This window comes from Limulus polyphemus, unplaced genomic scaffold (assembly GCF_000517525.1).
Source record: "Limulus polyphemus unplaced genomic scaffold, Limulus_polyphemus-2.1.2 Scaffold1523, whole genome shotgun sequence".
Lineage (NCBI taxonomy): Eukaryota > Metazoa > Arthropoda > Merostomata > Xiphosura > Limulidae > Limulus > Limulus polyphemus.
The window spans coordinates 90,349-109,722 of NW_013667133.1; the positions used below are offsets into that span (position 1 = coordinate 90,349).

Below are 19,374 nucleotides of genomic sequence, written 5' to 3' on the forward strand. Positions count from 1 at the left end.
ACTATGGTTTTTTGAGTTGTAATGGTGAAAAACATGGGACGGTTTTTTATTGTGTTCTGTCAGTCTGGTTTCCAATTTTCTTCCTGTTTCTCCAATGTAGAATTTTGGGCAGTTATTGCATGTTATTTTGTAAATGACATTATTTAGAATTATTTAGAATCACACAATATCCATGTCAGTGTAAATTACTTGTACCTGATGATGACAAAACCTTGTCAAAACGTTGTACATTTGCTGTTATGTTAAACTTATATTAAAGTTTTTCTATATTACCCATTCAAGCCGTCTCCAACCATTATTAAAAAGAAGTATGTTGTAGGTCAAACCACCAAGGACTTAACTGCAGAATGTTTTGTCTGTTTAGTTGAATAAATTAGTTGAAGTATCAAAACATTTAAGAAAATACTAACCATGAGCCTAAAAACACACCTTAAAATAGAATTGTAACTGTTCTTTTATTGGGCTGGTAGGAGTCATCTTTGGCTAAGACAGTTTTATTTTTCTAACAGGGTGGTTGGCCTTTGGAATGGTTTGCCCTCAGATATTGTAGAGGCAGTAAATTTAACTGAGTTTAAGAAAAAGCTTGATAAGTATATGACTGAAAAGGGCTGAGGGTGGAATAGCTGAAATGGACCAATAGATCCCATGTTGTCTCAAAATATTTTGTTATATGTTATGTTAACAGATTAGCTTTTTTTTCTACAAACTTGTACACCATTGTAACTTGTATGCCTACATTTACAAATGATGTTCAAATGGAAATATCACACCAGCTGTACTATGACTAACATAAAAATAAACTAATTATACATTTTCACAGCTTATAAATCAAATAACTGAATATATGTAATAACTAAAGCTGATCCAAATACTTCACTGAAACTGGCATTCTAGTAAAAGAAAAAAATGGGTTGATTCACTGCTAGCTTAAAGCAAGACACTGACTATAACTGACTCAATGCTTCACTGGTTCTAATATTTATAATCTACTCTCATTTCTCGATACTCCTTGAATTTAATCTAATCTTGATGTCAAACTTATAACATTCTAGTCTCACTCCCACAGACTTAATTTATTTTAATGTCATGCACCCTCTTGCTAACATCCAAGTTAAAATATTAAAAACATAGCCTACAACAGTAGTTTTTCAGTTACTTTTTTAACACCTTTCTTAAACATATGAAATATATCAAATACTAACTTATAAAATATGAAAATGAAAATAGCTTATATAAAGTTTGTAAGTATGTATTTTATCATGCGGCATTTAAACCTGAATGCTGTATACTATACTGTGTATAAAAAATATTAAGTAGATGGTTGTTGTTTTTCACACTGTAAGGTGATGTATAACTATTTAACAAATTTTCTATGAGATGAATATAGAGTTTAATAATAAATTTATTGTATTAACAAAATTTGTGACCTCATTAAATTCTTGTGGATTATGATAAATGTGATTAACTTTAATTGTACCAAAGTCCATTGGATTATTATCAGAAACAGAGAGATCCAAACCTGTCTTGGAATGATCAGTTTAACTCTCACCCTCACATAATCTGAAGTACTGCTGACTTTCTTGTTATCATTAATGGAAATTAGCATGTTTTTTAACAGTTCAAATTATGCAGAGTTTCAGTTGCCAAATAAATACGTTGATATTTTTTTAGTGTAATACTGTTTGACCTTCTATTTTGTCCAGATTTGTTCATAATTGTGAAACAAGTATTTCTTTGCTTATTTGTTGAACATGAAAAAACTAACATTATTTTGACTTCAGTATAGTAATGTTTTTGAAAAATTAAGATATCAAGCAATGATTTAGAACTATATTATATAGAGGTTTAAAGACAATTGAATAGTTTTGTACAAGATGAATAAAAGTAATAAAGAATGAGCCATACATGTTAGTTTTTCCATAGGGCAGTACAATAAGAAAAAGAAAAATGTATGAAGAATTCCTCTGTAAAGTATCAATTTTAGGTAAGTTGTGATTGGTTCCTCAGATGCTAATATATGCTTATTGATATTAGATATGAATACTTTGTTAGTTTTATTATTTAGACTTGGTGCATAGTTCTGTATTTGTCACATATTTTATTTGTTAGCTGTTTTGTATTTGTTAGTATTTTATAGAAAGTTATAAATTCAATTTATTTTAGTGTATATTTTTTAAAGGAATGCATAATAATGAACTTTCTGATCAAAGAGGTTTTTTTAGTATAATGAATTATATATTTGGATGTGGCAAGTTGATGGCTTCAGTTCTTACAGAACAAGTTCACCTGTAAATGTTTTATGCTAGTTACATCTATATTTTAAGTATTTATAATATTCTAGACCTACTCCCACAAACTTGTAAATCATTGGACAAATCAATACCTTTTCAGTGAAAACAATTTTTTGTTGATGACATAAAACATTGTTCAGAAACTACTATGTTGCTCAAGATAATAATTCTGTGTCCTGTACATTCTTATGTAATAGTTCACCAGCATTGATATTTGTTATGATTTCGATGTATTTAACTATTACAACTGATATTTTCCTAATTAAAGTTTTGTGTTATGGTTTTCTTAACTTCAAATTATTATTATTTTCTTGAATGTGAAAAATGAAAACATAGAAATCAAAAACAGTTGTTTTGAGTATCTGTTGCTAATTGTGTGTGCACACTATCTTAGCTTAATATCTTATATAAATTTCATTCATGTTTCACTTAAGGCTGTACTTCTCCATTGTCAGCATCTTATACCAGTACAATTACAGCTTTGTAATAGCATTATTCCTTACTGTATTAGATCATGATACATTGAAGGATAGTTAACACTGACATGTAATATGTATTTATACTAGATCACATTATACCTTTTTCAACTAGACGGTGTACTCTTAGAAATTCCAAGAACTTAAGAGTTAAAGTAAAGAATAAAGTTGCAATATGTCAACCACACTATATCTGTTCAAGAAATAAAATAATTGTGTAGGCGAGGAAATAACAAAATGCAAAATAAAATAGTGGTAAAAACTCTCAAAATTAAAATTTATTTTAATTTGGTGAGTTTTTACCACTACTTTATATTCTAACCACACTATATCTGCCATATCCAGTGACAATGAGGCCTTTCACTCAATACCAGGGCTTGTCAGACCATCTGAGATATGATGAATATGGTAGTGGTTGAGACTCTATTTATATTATTAAATTGCAAGGATAACAACTGATATAGTGCAAACTAGGTTAACATATATTCTGTGGCTTTAAGTGCTAGTGATGCTATTATGTTGTTCAATGTTACTTTTATTTAGTGTTAAACATGTATTGTGCTGGTATGGCATTTAGGGCTAGATACTATGATTTTATATCACATATTAACAGTACTTGAATATTGTCAGTCACAGAGTTCCTTTAACATGTTTTTGTGCTAACTAAACTAAACATTATAGAAATATGGCATGTACAGTGTCAGTTGCTTAGTGCAATAGTATGCCTTGAGTTTAAGAAACATAAAAATTCAAACAGAATTTTAAGACTTAAGTGTTTGATTGAAAGTTGGCCCTCACATTATGGTTTGATGTGAGAACAGATCTATAACATGTGCACAGAATGATAAAAAAAAAAGGTCTCAAACCATTATTTTCACACTTCAATAACAATACTGCATTTTTCCTTATAGGCTAAATGATCAACAAGTTACACCAGAACTCAGCAGAAATCACTGCCTGATACATATTTAGACAAGATTCATAGGTGTAGTCTTGCAAAGCATATAACTGTTATTCATTATTGAAATAACTTCTAAGAGCTTTTATGCTGTCTAGTAATTGTTATTCTGATGTGACATATATAGAAATACAAAAGTGATTAAAGTCTTGGTAAGTACTTAATATTTTGTGTCTTAATCAAGGTTATTTATAATTGGAATTGTACCTGTTACTGAATTTTTAGATTTTAACATGCTTTAGGTGTATTCTTTTTTGACTGATGTGATATATCTAATGACTGTTCTTGTGTGGAGTCAGATGTCACAGCATGAAGCCAGATAGAATATGTATTAGTATGATGCCAGCTCCTCTGAGTCAGGTTTAAAGTTGCCTTGCATTGTGTTGTCTCTACCAGTAGTATGTTTTATATTATGAATCTATTATCAGTGCATTTGTGAAGATTTTCTGTTAATTAATTTGGCATTATATATGGTACTAATTTGTTCTTTTATGATGTTATTTGCCATGAAATTCATTTTTATGATTTGTGATGCCATAGTCTAACTATAGTGAATGATGATACTTTGCTACAGATGAAAGTATGGTATCTGTTGATGAATACTGTGAGTAATATATTTGGTAGTACATCTGCTAAATAAATATGCTGCTGATTTTTAGAGAGCCTGGACAAATGGGAACGCCTTACAGTGGCTGATGCTCTAGAACCTGTGCAATTTAACGATGGGGAGATTATTGTAGAACAAGGACATCCTGGAAATGACTTTTTCATTATTGAAGATGTGAGCAAAAACATTAAAACCCCTAATTCTATACTATTTTGTATTTTTGAGTGATTTTCTTTTGGCTACCTATCAACAAAAATGTATTACCAGTAAAAAATCTTTGAAGAGAGACCAGTACTTTAAACACCTATAAATATAATTGAAAGTTGATCTGTTTACTACAAAAAAAAGTTTTACTGAACTTGTGGAACTTAAATGTGTTTATTAATGTTCTTATTATGTATTAACTTAATTCAAGTTAGAAAAAAAATCAGCTGAAACATTTAGTTTTGGCTTATGTTTTTATTCTTTACTCACTTTTGATTCTAGAATTAATGTTTTTGTAAATACCTTTAAAAGTTGTTGACTAAATGTTAATATTTTGTAATAAAGATTCATTTCTAAGTATTTTAGAATAAAAATAAAAGAGACGTGAGGAAAATTGTCCTCTGTCTTGAATTTATACTGTCAGTCTAAATTGAGAAACTAAATATTTCTCCACATAATTTTAAGGTTGGGCAATTAAATTATTTGTAACAGTTTTGGTCAGGTCTAACCAATAAAAATTTACCATGTCTGAAATGAATTGTCACATGTTCAAACATTATGTATTACTTCCCGTTGTTCACTCCAACCATTTTGTTAAGTAACAAAGGTTAATAAATCTTGGATTGGTTTTATTAGACACACCACATAGCATGTTTAGTATATTATTTTTTTAATTGTATTTAGTGTTGTTGTATTTTAATTAGAGTATCAATATTCTTGCTACTTATTATATTATTCAGATATTCACTTAATTTCATATTTATTATTTTGTATCTTCACTAACATTAGTTTTTAGCTGTACTGTTGTTACAGTCCTGCTACTTCACACCTTAACAGTAACTTGTTTTGTAGATATTTATCTCACGTGCCAGGCTCCTCCAAAGTTACTCTGTTGGAGCCATGTAATTTCATTGGTCACAAGACATTTTTACAGAGGACTGTGAAAACCATTGCTTATACATGTATATATTGGTGTTAAGTTGTTCAACAAGCATTAAATCTATGACTGGACTTGAAGTTAACAACAATTACTCTTTGTTTGTTATGTAAGTGAAATGTACTGTAATTATTTTGTTTAATTAGCTATACTAATTACCAGGTTAAGTTGTAGTTTTGCTGTAAGTAGGTAACTTTTTCTGATTAGAAGTTAATTTTTAAAAAAATCATTTTGAGTAAAAGTTTGTTTTTTTCAAAACATAATTCATTTTGAATAGCAGTTTCATTGTGTTCAGTTGCATTTTTAAATATTTGAAAAATTCAAAGGAACTCGCATTGCTAGTGATTGATATTTAGTTCATTTTATAGCTTTTTATTTTGTGAATTTCTGTAAAATTAATGATAAAATATATTTTCAATAGCACAATAGGTTTTAGTAGCATATGGAACTGTTAAGTGAAAGTTTTAAATGAAAAATTTTTTTCATTAGATAAATATAAGCATAAACCATACAATTAACCTGATATAGATCCAGAACAGGTTGTTTTCATTGTGTATTTTTATTTACAAATCAGAGCATAATTTGACATAGGTCTTTAATTTATAGATAGATCAGAGAGGAATTTCTTTATTAAATTTCATATTCACCTTTTGCTTCTGATAGATCATACCACGTTAGTTACTTCCATAGTATTAAAATCATCCAGTCATTTTAACCTGACTTGAAATTTTGTTTTTCATTAATTCTTTTTTGTGGGTTGTTCTTAAAGACCACATAATTAGTGGTCTTAACTCCTTAAACCCATAATTTTTTGAGCATTCAGAATTATTTTCATGATTTCCTAATAATTATCACCATACCTCTAAAACTTCTACTTTCATAATTTTGTGGATAATAACATGGTTTGGATCAATTTTCAGCCAAAGAGACATAAATCTTATCAGACACTATCACCATCCGATGGGTTAATCAGGATTTTCAACTGGATGCTGGCATTGTCTGTCCAGGTTAAAGGAGATAAGACATATTTCAGCAACAGAACAGAAATTCTTGGTGTTACTGAATAACTTATAGGCTAATAAACTAATTAAGCCCTAAACTGATCATCAGATACCCTGATAGTGCATATAAAGGAAGTTATACATTTTATTAGAAAGTTAAAGTTTTTAGTTGAGGGGTGGAGGAGAGGTGAACTGATCTAAGCAACCCTAGAGTCACATTCACTGGAGCCAGCTGAACTGTTCAAGCATGTTAATAATATATTTCTTTGTCAGCAACAAAGAAAAATTTTTCTTAAACCATTCTTCAACAGATTTAGACTGTACAGATGTTGGGAGGGAGGATGAACATTTATTAAAAAAACCTAAAATACATTAATTTATAGATACTGTTACTGACTTTTTTTTATCAAGAACTTATATTAAAAATTGAAGTTATCAGTTTGAAGTTAACTGCTTATAATAATAACATAATTCAAAATTCCTTGAGCTTATTAATTATGGGTGTTTTAATGTTTCCCCCACCAAATTAGTTGATATTATTTCTTTATAGCCATCACTGTTTTGGATTAATCCACATGTTTCTAGTGTTGTTTTTTAATGTGCTTTTAAGGGTGTAGCTGCTGTTCTACAAAAACGCTCAGAAAATGAACCACAAGTTGAAGTTGGAAATTTAGGTTCTTCTGATTATTTTGGTAAGATTTTTTAGAATATCTATATTAGCAGCATACACAATTTACACTGAATACAGAAAAATACACAATTTATTCTTTATTTATTTATTATTCAAATGCTTGTCCTTAACATACATAGACATATCAATTCTTGGTATACTGTACTATCATGGTATTTTCTTTCCTGAAATACATACAACTGACATTAGAAATGTGCTTGTTTAACTTTAAGAATATAATGTCCATTTTTCCGTATGGGTCCAGACTTCTGGGACACCCTGTACAACAGCAATAGCTTTGCTTATCACACCATAAAATGTTATGCTGTAAACAAAAACCATATTTTACCTCATTCATGGTAATGTTTAAAAAGTCAGTGATTCCTTTCCAAGTTAAAAAAAAGTTAAATAGTTAAAAAGAAGATATTTTGTTGTTTTGTTCCATAATGTAATGGAAAAAGAGGCCTTAGTGTTTCTAGTAATAAAAGTATGACAAAGCTGTGGTTACTCTCAGTCAAGCTAGATACATGCAACTGTAAATGAAGCAATTCAAGTTTTGTCTGTAAACTTGCATCATTTTAGCTGTGGGTTGAGTATTCCTTAGTAGCTTAAAACATGTGGATACCCACAGTTTTGCAACTATATTCTATGTACTTGTAAAGAGAGATATGAAATACATAATCAAGTATGGAATACAGCAGCAGGAGCTTCACTTTTTTAATACTTAAGTGTTCATCAGCCAATCATATCCATTACTATACATTGTTTCAGGACTTTAAACTTGTTATTTTGCATATTTATCTCCTAAATATTTTGCAGATTATATTTTTCAAGTTATCACTCATTAAAGTGTGTGAGGGAAATGGTGTTAGCTAAAATATAAATAATACATAGATGAAATAATAAGTAAATAAATATTTTCTAAAGTATAAGCTATCATTTGAATTTATATAAAAATTGGTATATTGCTGTAAGGAACACTGTGTTGATTATTAAGTTAGAAGCAAGATGTTTGTTAACATTTGTTTAGTAACATTATAAATATCCATACTAATGAGTAATATAATTCCTAATGTTTTTGTTTGTTTTTTCTCTGTGAAGCAACTTCTTGATGTCATAAATTTGTTTCTCAGTATATGTAAGTGACATCTGGTGAGCTTAGCTACCTAGGATGCTTATCGATATGCTATCTATTTATGTAACAGTAAAAGTTAACTTATTGGAAAATAAGTATTACATTAAAAATATCCAGGAATATTTTATTGTTTTGTTAATGTCAAGTTTTGTTTCTCTAATAACTTCAAACTTTTACTATCTGCACCTGAATTAGTTTACCTGTATAAAGAATATATGCACATGGTTAGGTTTAGTACTAGTCCATTTTATACCATTCACGAAAGGTTTAGATATTATTAGATACCACTAGATTTATTGTCACTACAACTGTGAATGGTTGTGCAATAAAAAAGGATAGCAGAAATCTTAATTTTTTGATAAGATTTCTGAGATATTCATCAACCAAGTGTAGAAGCTACTTGCACTAATAGAATTAATAGCACCAGTCCAACTGGATATTTAGAGCAAATTACATTTGTTTATTGATATATTTTTGGTTTTACTTAGATTTTTAAATGGTTTTTAACAACAATACTCCAAGCAATAAGGGCCCCAGAGTAACATGTTCAGAAAGATGTGAACTACTTGGAAGCATATGTTGATATAACTTGTGTGAATGATCACTAACATTGTTGCAAGAATATCATTAAATTTTCTACCTATAACAGTGTGCCTATTTTATGTGTGTCCAAAAGGGTAGTGGGTCATCTTCTAATTTTATCCCTTCCCTGCACTTAAACATTTTTTGTTGTTGCATACTCCTGCAGTTGTAGAAATAACCCCTAGATTGTGACCTCTCTGAACTTCAAACCATTTATTTTCTGTGTAAATAATCTGTTTCTTCATTTGTGTATGATATTTCACAAGGTTTGTAGAAAACATCATCGAATAGTGGGTGTGCATGTTAACTATAGAGGATATCCTTATTTTTTTACCAATTTGAAAGTTTATGTTATCGAAACATTCAAAGCATGCTATGTAATTAATGGATATGTAAAGGAAAGGTGGTGTGGTTTTTTTTTGGTGAGATCAAGTAACATGTCATATTTTTACTGGTATTGCACACAATAGGCTGATGCATTATTTTCTTCTGAAGGGGAGACTATTCTATAATTTTCTAGATAACCAAAAAAATAGCTTAAAAACCTCACAATGAAAAACCCCAACTTTACATTAAAGCTTCAGATTGTCAAAGTTTGAGCTTCTTTATCCATATTTTTCATGACCTTGTTTATAGTCTAATCTTTCTTAGTTATGTTTCCACTGTCGCTGCATGCTTGTAAATCTGAATCAGTCTCTTTCTTGCACTCTCTCTCTCTCTCTCTTACTCATTATGATGTTTGTAAACTTGAAGTGCGAAGAATAAATTTTCTTGTAAGAATGATTTAAAGAAGCTTTATTTTGATATCTGATATTTTTTATTTAAATAACTTTTATTTACAAAGAAATTTTTATTTTGTAAAAACAAATAAATAAAGTATTATGAACTGTTATAGAATGTCATCACAATGTACATTTACCACTCTACCATAGGAGAAATAGCTCTACTTTTAGACCGTCCAAGAGCAGCCACTGTGAAAGCTAAGGGATCTCTCAAGTGTGTAAAGATGGATCGGGCCAGATTTGAGAGAGTTCTTGGGCCATGTGCAGACATCCTGAAGAGAAACATGACACACTATAACAGTTTGATTTCTCTCTCTGTATAAAGTTTACTTCCTCATTTGGTAAGAAGTTTGAAATGAAAGATTTACATTTCACCCTGTATTCTTCATTATATCAATACATGTAAGTGAATGCAGATAAAAATAAATTTTTAATTTGTATTAACTTCATATGAATTTTTTCTGATTCTAATTCTTTTCATTAATCTGATTTCTTTTAGATAGTTCATATTTAGACTTAAATTGTTTTAATTTATTGAACTAGTTGGTACATTTTTTGTTTCTAACTACATTTGAAAATGTTATATTGATTATACAGATAACCCATTGATACTTAAAAGATAGAAATTATTACTAGAGTATCTTCTGTGAGAATGTTTTGTGATTATATTTTTATATCAACTTTTTATAATCCTTTAACATGCATGTTGTTATTTTTTGAAAATTCTTAGTGTATGAAATAAGCATTTTTAAAAAGAAACTTCAGTTTCTAGGTATGACAGTACTCTGAAGGTATGTTAGTAATAAAAAAAATGTTTTTCTTTTCTGTTGCAAGAGGTCTTTGTGAACAAGTTTGACAAGAACTTAACTGTTGAATTCCATAATATGAGAGCTTATTGACCCATCAGCTGACCTGTGTGCAAAGAGACTTTGTCTTATTGACAAGAAATATCTATTTATGTGGCATTGTGATGGACTACTGTTAGAACAATTATTTTAACCAGAATATTTGTGTAGTTTCTTTTTAGTTGGCTTGTTTAGTGTATTTTCTTTACCAGATTCAATAGAATTATATTGTGTTGTTATGCTTTATATATATATGTCATTGTCTTAGCTTCTAATGACCAAAGTGAATTGTATAATTTCATTTCACTTTATATTCTGTATTGAAAATCAACTTAAATATTGTGTAGTAAGTTTGGTTTAGTGTAATTAGTGAAATACATTATAAGTACATCATAAGTTTCTTTTTTTAATTATTCGGAGCTTTTCAAATCTTTTGTTTTGAGTTCAGGTACATTATTCTGGTCTTTAATCTTTTGTAATTGAAATTGTTTGATCTATTCAAGTAAAACTTTTATATTGGATAAGAATTTAAAATAAGACTGAACAGAATAACTTAAAAGTAAGTAAACTTTTAAAAATATAATACAAATAATTAATAAATTATTACTAGTTGGCTTACCGAAGAACTATAGGTTCAAACCATAATGATAAAGTAACAATTTCATGAAAATGTGAAGAGTTTTCCAAGAATTGGTGTCAAAAATATGACAAGTCAAGGAAAACTAAAAAAATAATATTGAAAATAAATTTAACATCCAGTCTATGAGTTAATGAGACCAAATTTGGGGGAATGGGTGGGCTACAGAGGGGTGTCTGTTTTCAGTATTCAAGTTAGAACTAAAAATAATTACTCAAGTAAAGACTTTGAACTATTAACTTCAAAAAGCAGACTTTCCTGCTAAAAAAAACTCACTCATCTTTAGTGTTTGTCCACAAAGATGCAGAGTTTAGGGGGTTGGCTAGACTGTGTTCCTCTTGTACAAAATAGTTCAAGTGTTCATGTTCAGGCAGGTACTGCACTTACCCATCTTAGAGTAGCAAGTAAGCTTCAATGAGCCTTCCTCAACCATCTCTATTGACAGAACTCACAAAAATTGCAAAAAGGAATTGGCTTTATATGCTAAAGAACCAGATCTTATATTGCCAAAATGTGTGCCCACTACTGTGTTTTATGTAGGATTTTGGTTTGAGGTATGGACTTTACTCCCCCTCATAGATTGGAGACTATTACAAATTTGGCTATGCTGGTGGGCAATTCATATTCTATATATTGCAAGGAATTCAAATCTCTATTCAAAATATATATAAAAAAAAGAGTGCTGGAAAGCTTTGTTTGAGTATCAACCATATCTCCCTTACAGACTGGGTGGTAAAATGACCTCATGTAGAAGTGATAGCAAGTGAAATACAGTAATATATAACATAACAAAGAAATGAAAATAATAAACCTAAGGTACATTAGGTAAAACATTGTTCAATAATCTGTGGTGGACTTTTCAGTTTCTTAATTTTTGTTATTTATTTATATTTTTATTATACTTGATGAATTTTTCTCATGATGTTAATAGAAATTTTTACTGAGACTTTTTGTTTATTTTTGTATGATCCTAACTTTCATTCTAGCAGTGGTTCCAATTAACATTGTTCTTTACCTTGAATTGTTTATAAGTCTTAAATAACTAATTTCGTTTTTAATTTTATGCTTTTTATTGATGATTTCTGAAGTAACAGAGTATGTGCTGTTTTAGTCTTGTTTATAGCATAACATTCAAAATAAATGCCTTTTTCATCTACAGTAATTATTAAATGTCTTTTTTCTGTGTAGATAATGAATACTATGTCTTTATTGAATACATAAAAGTTCCTATTTCAAATTAAAGTAATTTGACATTTTAGATATCACATAAATACTGTTTGAAAAGAATTTGAACTTTTTATTTCACCAAGATATTAACAAAATCTAAAGTGCTTTTCTTCATTTCATAATTTTCCTTATTGGTATACTTTAATAATTTTTTTATGTATTAAAAGTAATGTAATTATTAATTTTCTAAGTAATATAATAGGAAATGGTTGTGTTTGTTGATATAAAGATGTCATGGTATTGAATTTGGATGTATACCTAGAAAATAACTTATTTATATATATATAGCATTACAAGTTGCCCAATTAGTTCACTGTTAATAACTGTGTGGTTATTTTAATAATTTTCCAATGTCTTAAGATATGTAAAAAAATCCACATCATATTAAAGTTTCTAAATAATTAAAATAATTTTTCAAGAAATACTTCACTGAAAAACACATTACTAGGGTTAAACACATCTACAGCTTTTCAGTTCATGTTCATACAAAAGATAGTACCTTGTTGTCTTTGAAATTTTAGTGGTATCTGTATTTATTTCATGATATGTGGATTTTTTCTCATGTGAGCTTATATTTTGTAAATTTTGACAGATTTTTTTCATGATAGTGAAAATGAATTGAAAAATAAACAAGATTATCAAATTTGCATTTTATTCAGTTGTTTATATATATATACATGCTAGTGAATCTAAAAAAATGTCTCTTGCAAAAAATAATTCTAAATATGCACACAAAAATTAAAGCATGAAAGTTTGTTAAGGCTGAGTTTTTAGTAGACGACCAACCTACTTGGTTAAATTTAGATAAGGATGCCATCCCACTAGATGATTATTGTTCAGATGGAATTTACCAAAACATTGTTCTCTGCAAAAGTTGTCCAATGAAAACTGTCTTTAATTGTGAAGAAGCTTTAAGATATGCCTTCACAACCTTTAAACAAAATATATCGACAACACGTAGACAAGTAACTTTGTAAGTATATCTTGCTGTTTTTCCTATGTGAAATGACTTAAACTCAATTCTCATCATGATATATTAGTTTTGTTAATGTTTGGAGTACACAATTTACATATTTATTTTACTCTTAAGTACATTGCAATTGTAAGAGCTTTGTATTATTTTGGTTAGTTCTACAAAGAATGATATGTAATGTTGACTTATGCAAAGCTATAATATGTTAATTAAAATACTTGCTTTGAAAATTTAAAGAATGAATGTTTTGCAAGTTAGAAAAATCAAGAAATTAACTAAGGCTGGGTTATGAGTAAATCATACTCTGCTATTTACACATGCAATCAAACAGTAATGAAGTTACTACTAATGTTTACAAGAAAAATGAAAAGATACTGAAGTAAAATATTACTAGTGTGACAGTTTAAAAGTGTCAGATTTTATCTTTCTATGACAAGAAAAGAATGCATCTTTTTTTAGGTACAAACATCTATAAGGTGAGAATTTTGCTCACCCTTTTAAATTTCTTGTTCTTACATAAGTACATTGTATTCTCGTAAGCACATAAATGTTGAAAACCACAAAATTACTAGAAAGTCACTTTTAGTCTTATTCATAACTCAGCTGTAAAAATGTCACAGTTTATATATAATGTACATTAAGTGTTCACATTCCACCTTCAATCATTGTCTGATTCATTAGAAGAATCACTGGTAAGTGTCACAGCATCTCGAACACCTATATGTATGAAAACCAATTTTGTGAGCCTGTGCTACTTGAATTCCAGGAATTGCATAACTGGTGCTATTCAAATTTGATGACATGGAACCCATTTTTCATAAATAAAGGTAGGAGATGGCTTAAATGGGTAATGGAAGAAATTTTTTATTTAATTAGCAAATTCACAACATTTTTGACAAGATTTGCTGATCATCATCAGTACCATCACAGGTTTATATCCTTGTCATTAAACATGCTCACCCTTTCAGCTGTGGGGGCATTATAATGTGATGGTCAATCCCATTATTTGTTGGGAAAAGAGTAGCCCAGGAGTTGATGGAGGGTGGTATTAACACTCTTCCTTCCCTCTAGTCTGTCAATGCTAGATTAGGGATGGCTAGCACAGATAGCTCTTGTGTAGCTTTGCACAAAATTAAAAACAAACCAATTAAATAAAAGTAAATAAGTGTTAAAGAATATTGTGATGAACCTCCTTAATGATCCTCTTGAATAACCAGAATGGAATGTTTGAAATAAAAAGGGCAGTGGCTTGATAATGGAATAATTGCAAGACTTTAGTGAAGAATTTTGCTTGTAAGTGCTGTTGATGCTTTGTAATGTTGCTGAGGCTTGTAAGGTGTGATAGGGTCATGACAGGAGTGGCTGAACTTCATAGTGTGACCAGTATGAAACAGATATTTTGTATCATTTCAATCTTGTCTAGCTGCCTAACATTCATAATGATCATTGGTAATGCATAGTCCTGTAAGAAGTGGATAAGACTTTGGTAATGCACAAATAGGTGATGTTCTTCAGCTCTCTTTCCTGCTGAACTTCAGTTATCACAGTGTTAAATGTAGCTGGAGAAGTTGTGACAGTTGTCTCAAAGGTCACCCATGAGGTACTTAATTGTTTCATAGCAATGCTCACGAAGGATGGTATGTCCTCATCAGCATGTGTGCAGAACAAGGCTGTGGCTTTGGCAGGATTTATTACCATTCCTGTGTCATTGCAGCATTTGCTCATCTTGCTGATGCATCATTACTTCTTGCTTTCAATTTCAGCTTTGCTAGAACCTCTGCTGTACACCAGAATGTTTTCAGCAAAGATTAACACATAGAATCTGGTTGGACTGTCAAGGCAGACTAAGTCTATAGTGTAGATGTTGAAAAGAACTGGCAACAGTGGAGGATGAACCTTGAAGCAGACTGGTTCTGATGGTAACCCAGTCTGATTGCCTGCAGCTTCCCTGGTCCACGGTGCATCTTCTAGTAGTAAGTGCAACTATAATCCATGTTATAATGATGCCTATTCTGAGCATTTTATCAGCAAATATGGGCAGCTTGACTCTATTGTAGGAATCTAAAGACCTAAAGTTACTGCCAAGATGTTCTGATCAGCTCTAAATCCTTCCCATGTATCAGCAGTGATTCAATTTGATAGGTAAGCCTTGTAGCTATGCCTTCCCTAGGATATTGCCATAAATGTTTTGTAAGATGGTTATTTGATAACCTATAAGCAATCCTTCATGAGTTGAGATAAGGATTTGATAAAAGCATCAATCCATATTTCAGCAATGCTACATATTTCTTAACTGTGATGATACTCCAAAATTATCTTCAACATGTTGGCTTCTGTAAACTTCTAAAAGGTGGAGATTCTTACACCATCTTTATATGTATTTATGGCTCTGTGTCTCATCCAAGATAAAGATAGCTTCCACATATGCATGAAGCTGTAGCTCATATAAGAACTGTCTCTTTTAATATGTTATCATTGGCACCTTGGTTTCTGTGTCTATGAATTTCTAAATTGTTTGATACTGCTATGCCTTTCAAACTTCATGCACACAGTTTAGAAAAAAACAAGATCTATACAGGAGTTACTTTGGAACTTGGTGATTTTTGTTGGTTCACCTGAGCTTAGCACTATAAGACTGGTGGCTATACTGTGGAGAGCAGTATGCAAACTTTTCCATTAATTTTTGCCCACATCCTAGGCATTAAAATCTCCTACTGTTGTTTGATACATAGGGCTGTCGTAAGACAGGTCAGGCAGGAATTCCTAGCTTCAGTATGATGTGCTATGTTACCTAATGTACACGCAAGTCATTCGCATATGTTTAGGTAACTTTGGTTAGTTTAACTGGATGGCTTGTAGCTTCCAATGGCAATTGTGCCACAGAGAGATGTGATAATTTCCATAGTGAATGTTCCTGTCATATAACACTACAACTGCTATCGCAGCATCTGGGTCAGCATGTAATATGAAGTTACAGCCAGTTACACTGAACCAGTCAGGGTCTAGCAATTTAATATCTTGAAAGAGTATGAAAGAGAGCTTCTCAAGGCAGTATTTGCTTCTGTTGATCTCCATGAGATTACAGTAATCTACCATAATGTGAGAATGTCAAAATCTTGTGCCTTTTTCATTCATACAAGAGAATATTCCAATGAAAAACATTCACACTAAGCACAAATTAGTCGCAGAAAAGATCAAAACGTTGTGTTATAAGTTATATTTTGTAAGACAAAATCACTTCTTTTACAGTCATTTTCATTGACAATGGCAGAATGACTTTTTTTTTCTGGTGCAATGTGAGAATAATTAATGCCTAATTGTTTTGAATACTCTCTCCCTGCCGTGAGGTATTTGGTATTTTTGATCTGAATGGTACCTTATGTAATAGTCATGTACTAAACAGCCAGGTTAGAGACAGGGTTCGGGTATAACTATTCAGAAGGGATACAGCTACTTAGTAAGACCCACTACTACGTAAGGTTTGATTGGATTTGAAACTACTAACCAAACTGACTGTCACTCTTATAACACATCCACAGCTGTGTTGTGCAGTGTGTGAGAAATGTCACCAGTACGAACCTTGAACCTTTCGATATGCAGTCCAGCAAGTTAATCACAAGACATGCTCCGCACATCTTGTTATAGACAAGGTTTGTTTATTCATAAGAACCACAGATGAATTATTCAGTCTTTCCAATTAAAAAATACCTTTAAATATCACCAAATTACCGAGCGAACATAACTCAAAAAGGACTCGCATTTAAGAAAAGGAAACAAAACGAAAATTTGTTTTTTCACACTTTTAAGATATTGTTACGACAGCGGAAGTCGCGTGACGGTGGGAGCATGCGCGCTGGAGCTTCTAGAATTATCGGGAAATCCCGCGAATGTTCCATTGTTTGCTAGACGCCCTCTTTTTTTAATATTTAAGCCTGTCAAAGAAAGCCAGCGATATAGAGATAGATTGCAGAATTAAATAGATGGAAGAGATAGATAATTGAGTCAAGCGAACAATAGACACCGTAAGTTAAGTGTGTGAATCACTGTGATTTATGGCGTGTGTTATAAAAGAAGTTAACTTAACTTAATTGGAAATTCTGTGTATTACAAAGTTGTATCGAGGGAAAAATAAACTGGTTTAATTAAGAAAATACCTGTATCGCTGAAGTTCCTCGGAAACAATTTATACCAGAAATTAACAAACAAGCAGAGACGTAACAATATATTTATACCTAAATACTGAATCTTTCCCCTGTATTTCAGTGCTAATTCGCCTCGGCAAATATCTAATTTGCAAAAAAAGAAAACTAACTTATCTTTTTATAACTATTTTATTTAACTTACACATGTACAAACATGATGGCATAGAAATATGTAAAATAGTTTACCGTCTTGAAGATATTATATTTGTTATTTGCTTCAAACCTATATTTTATCGAATCTCCATTTTCTAGAATTCGACGAATGTAAACAACAACAGAAATATCACTGAATAACACACAATTAGATTTTATTTTTTCAATGTAGAAACTTTCTGCCCTTGAGGGTGCTAATATAATAAAATAGGTGAATAAAGATAAATATTCTGAAATCAGTATATCAAACAACACACGAGTTAATGGTGTAACATTTGGAAAACTTAAATTATGTATCACATCTCTTTATAACAAATTGATTTAGTCTGTAAGATTTCCTACTGATCAAAGAAGCCCACTAATATTAGTTTCGGTCATAAAATACTGCTTTGTGTAGTTTAAATGCAGATTGTTTCCTAAAATATTTTAGTTTTAAACCTTTTTCAATTTCAGTACCCCAGGTACATAAGGCTGATGTTTTCGCATTTCGGTTCCAGTGGTAAAAGCGGATAAGATATGGTGACCCATCCCACCTGGACCGGATACCAGTCCATCGTACATTAACTCACAGCTAACAGGTTGTTTGTAGTTAAGCACAAAACTTCACGATGGACTATCTGTGCTCTGCCCACCACGGATATCGAAACCCGGTTTCTAGCAGTGTAAGTCCGCAGACATACTGCTGTGCCACTGGGGGGTACACACAGCTAACAGCTAGATACTTATCATACAGAAGGATTGAGTGAATCAAGTGAGGTAAAATGTTTTGCTCAAAGACACAATAGCATGGCGCGGACCATCCTCATATTGTCAATCATCAAATAATGAGTCCAAAGCGCTAAAAATACCGAACTGTGCTGCCACATTATTATAAAAATATTAACTAAATTAACACTGTCAAACATAAAATGAAATAGTGTCAGTTTGAAGCTCATAATTATTCATATCTAAATTTCATTTTGCATGTGTTATTTACTACTGCTCAAAATAAAATTTGAATAATTTTATTTCCCGTTCATTACATATTTACTATAGATCATTTTAATGTAAAACAAAGTTGACACCATGGCGTAGCTTTTAAAATATTAGTATTTTGTTTATAACAGAGTTTATACTGTTACGTTTCTGGTCGTTTGTTAATTTTCCGTAGAAATTCTTCCCGAGAAACTTCAGCAATACAAGTCCTTTCTTAAATAAAACTAGTTTATTCTTTCTCAATTGAACTTTGCAATACACTTAATTTCCACAGTCACCTTAAACATACGCTATAATTCACAACGAACGATTCACGCACATTACTTTATACCGCACTTGACTCTATTGTCCGTCTCTATCTCTGCCTGTCTGCAATTCAATCCCGATTAATTGTCTGGCGCACTTATATACAATAATAGAGAGCGCCTAGCAAATACTGGATTATTCGTGATGTTCCCCCGATCTTTTTAGAACTCATAACGTGTTACCAGCGTCACGTGACTTCCGCTGTCGTAACAATACTATGCTAATCAAAACATATTAAGTCTGGTGGTTAGGGCCCTCGAATCACAATTTGTGGATTCCAGAATTGATTGTTTGTTTGTTTGTTTTGAATTTCGCGCAAAGCTACACAGGGCTATCTGCGCTAGCCGTCTCTAATTAACAGTGTAAGACTAGAGGGTAAGGCAGCTAGTCATCACCACCCACCTCCAACTCTT

The 19,374-nt window shown here is 30.9% G+C and overlaps 1 pseudogene; it reads left to right on the forward strand.

The window, feature by feature from the left end:
- The window catches only part of LOC106463942, a 34,021-nt pseudogene extending 21,043 nt beyond the window's left edge, over positions 1-12,978 (forward strand).
- The last annotated feature ends 6,396 nt before the right edge of the window (positions 12,979-19,374 follow it).